Here is a 3,433-nt window from a genome sequence, read left to right on the forward strand (position 1 = left end):
GCTGGGACCAAGACTGCTGTTACCACTTGCCCCAATGGTGGTGGTGGTTGGTAGTGGGGGGTGGGTGGGTGATTCTCGGATGCTTTTCAATAAATATTCATATAGAACTGTAAATGTATTTTCTCTTCCTTATGATTTTCTGAATAACCTTTTCTTTAGCTTACTTTATGGTGAGAATATAGTATGTAATACATAGAACATGCAAAATATGTGTCGACAGTTTATGTTATTGGCAAGACTTCCAAACAAGAACAGGCTATTAGTACTTACATTTGGGGAGCATGGTCACTGCCCAGTCCCCAGGTTGAGTGTGGTCGCCGCTCAGTCCTCAGGTTGTTCAAGGGTCAACTTTATTTCAGCCTAGACAGTTTGACATGACAAAGCCACCTCAGTGAATTACCTTGATTGATTCTCAAATATTGAACTGACTTTATAATCCTGGGAGCAGTCCTCCTTGATCGCAATGTTTAATTATTTAATATAATATTCAACACAAATTTAAAAAATTTAAAAATCATTTAAAATAACTTTAAAATAGTTTAAAATAATTCCTAGATTTTTTTCAAGAATTGATATTTCTTTCTTGGGTCAAAATTCACAGGTGAAGCAATTCGCTGAAATTTCCTTTGTGGAAAGATTTTTAAGTACAAAGTCAAATTCTTTAATAGATATAGACCTATTCTGATTATCTCATTTTGTTTTCTTGAGTGAGCTTTGATAGTTTGTCTTTCAAAGAATTTTTCCATTTCATATGAATTCAATTTATTGGCATAATTTTCAGAATATTCTCTTACTAACCTTGAATATTTGTAGAGTAAGGATGTCGTTTCTCTCATGTCAGATATTGGCAATTGATATCTTTGTAGTTCATTTTTTCCCCTGATTAATCTAGATTTTTCCAAGTTTATTACCTTTCCCCCATTTTTTTGATTTTATTTATTTTTCTCAATTTCTTCTTCGTTTTCTGTTTCATTGATTTTCACTTTGATTTTTATTGTTTCTCCTTTTCAGTATCTGATCTATGTTGCTTGGTAAATGCTTTTGAAAATAATATATGTTTTGTTATTACTGGGCAGAGTGTTCTGTAGTGACAATTAGATTAGGGTGATTAAAAGTGTTACTCGAGTCAGGTGGCGGCAGCGGCAGCAGCAGCAGCGGAGGCACCCCCGTGGTCAAAGCCTCTGCGCTGGTGCAGCCACCCTCACTCCCTCTGCTCTTCCTCCCTTCGCTCCCACCATGGCTGATCAGCTGACCCAAGAGCAGATTGCTGAGTTCAAGGAAGCTTTCTCTCTATTTACCGAAGATGACGATGGTACCATCACAACAAAGGAACTTGGAACCGTCAATGAGGTCACTGGGTCAGAGCCCAACAGAAGCCGAATTGCAAGATGTGATCAACGAGGTGGATGCTGACGGTAATGGCACCATTGGCTTCCCAGAAGTTTTGACTACGATAGCTAGAAAAATGAAAGATACAGACAGTGAAGAAGAAATTCTCGAGGCATTCCGAGTCTTTGACTAGGATGGCAATGGTTACATCAGTGCGGCAGAACTACGTCACGTCATGACAAACTTAGGAGAAAAACTAACAGATGAAGAAGTAGATGAAATCAGAGAAGCAGATATCGATGGAGATGGGCAAGTCAACTATGAAGAATTCGTACAGACGATGACTGCAAAGTGAAGACCGACTTTCAACTCCTTTTTCTCCCCTCTGGAAGAATCAAATTGAATCTTTTACTTACCTCTTGCAAAAAAAAATTCATTTACTCATTGTCTTTCTATATAGCAAAACTGAATGTCAAAAGTACCTTCTGTCCACACACACAAAATCTGCATGTATTGCTTGGTGGTCCTGTCCCCTAAAGATGAAGCGCTACACATCAGTTTTACGATATAAATACTTGTACTACCTTAACAATAAAGAAACACTTAGTAGACTCCTTGCAGTTCCGTTTGCTAATGATTACTACACTGTTTGGGCTGGCCAGTTTTTCATGCACGCAGCTTGACGATTGAGCATAGTCAGGCCTTTGTATTAAAAACGAAAAATGAAAAAACAAATAAAAAAAACCTGTTTCAAATAGGTTCTAGTTCAATTTGTTAGTATAAATTGTCATAGCGGGTTTACTGAAAACAAACCTTTAAAATTGGTTTACCTCAGGATGCTGTGCAGAAAAATGGGTGAAGGATAGATAGACCGTCTAGACGCAGCGCCACAGAGCAGGACAGCCCCCTGTACTTCCATGCCCCCCCCCCCCACCCGTGGTGACAATGACACATCCTGACGGCATCCTGTGTGTGTTGGTTTAGCGTTGTCCGCATTGTACCAGAGACCGAGATGGGTGTCGGGCTGTCACCATTCACACAAATTTTTAAAAAGAAACCTTTACCAAGGGAGCATCTTTGGACTCTGTTTTTAAAACCTCCTGAACCCAACTTGGAGCCAGCAGAGGTAGGCTGTGGCTGTGGACTCTTCAGCACAACCATCAACATTGCTGTTCAAGAGATTACAAGTTAACGTCCATTCCAAGTTGTAAATGCTAGTCTTTTTTTTTCCAATAAAAAGACCATTAACTTAAAAAAAAAAGTTTTAGTCAAAGCTTTTTTGTTGTTACTAATACTCTGCTGACCTGTTTATCAATTACAGAAAGGTGTATGTTGAAATTGTCAACTATAGTTGTGGATTTGTATATTTCTCTTTACAGTTACATCAGTTTTTGCATCATATATTTAGAAGCTCGGATGTTACGTGCAGAAATGCTTAGAATTGTTACATCTTAAAGAATTGATCTGTTCATCATTATTATGAAATTAATCTCTTTATCCCTATAATATTCTTGCTCTGAAATCTTCTCTGATGTAAATCAGCTTTCTTTTGATTAGTATTAGCATGGTGTAACTTTTTCTGTCTCTTTTTTAAACCTGTGTCATTATATTCAAAGTAACTTTCTTTTAGGCAAATTAGTTGGGTTTTGATTTTTTTTAATTTATTTAGTTTTTATTAAAATTTATTTATTTACTGTGAGAGAGACAGAGACAGCGCAAGAGGGGAAGGGGCAAAGAGAGAGGGAGACAGGGAATCCCAAGCAGGCTCTGCATTGTCAGCGTAGAGTCAGACGCAGGGCTTGAATTTACAAAACCATGAGATCATGACCTGAGCTTAAACCAAGAATCAGACCCTTAACTGACTGAGCCACCCAGGTACTCCAGGTCTTACTTTTTAAATCCAATCTGCAATTTCATTTAATTGGGTAATTAAGAACTAGTTGATTCTTGATATATACAATAGTTGTTACGTGAACTCATCACGATCACTGGATTAGTGAATAACCTAAGTATCATTCCTTTGGGAAATACAAAGTTCTCTCCTAGAGGCTCTGGCTATAACTTATTTGTTAGCCAATCAATATATAAACTTGTTTCATGTGTG

At 37.7% G+C, this 3,433-nt stretch overlaps 1 pseudogene; it reads left to right on the forward strand.

Moving 5' to 3' along the window:
* Positions 1 to 1,112: 1,112 nt before the first annotated feature.
* LOC122478934 lies at positions 1,113 to 2,590 on the forward strand (annotated as a pseudogene).
* Positions 2,591 to 3,433: the final 843 nt, after the last annotated feature.

The sequence above is a fragment of the Prionailurus bengalensis genome, chromosome B1 (assembly GCF_016509475.1).
Source record: "Prionailurus bengalensis isolate Pbe53 chromosome B1, Fcat_Pben_1.1_paternal_pri, whole genome shotgun sequence".
Lineage (NCBI taxonomy): Eukaryota > Metazoa > Chordata > Mammalia > Carnivora > Felidae > Prionailurus > Prionailurus bengalensis.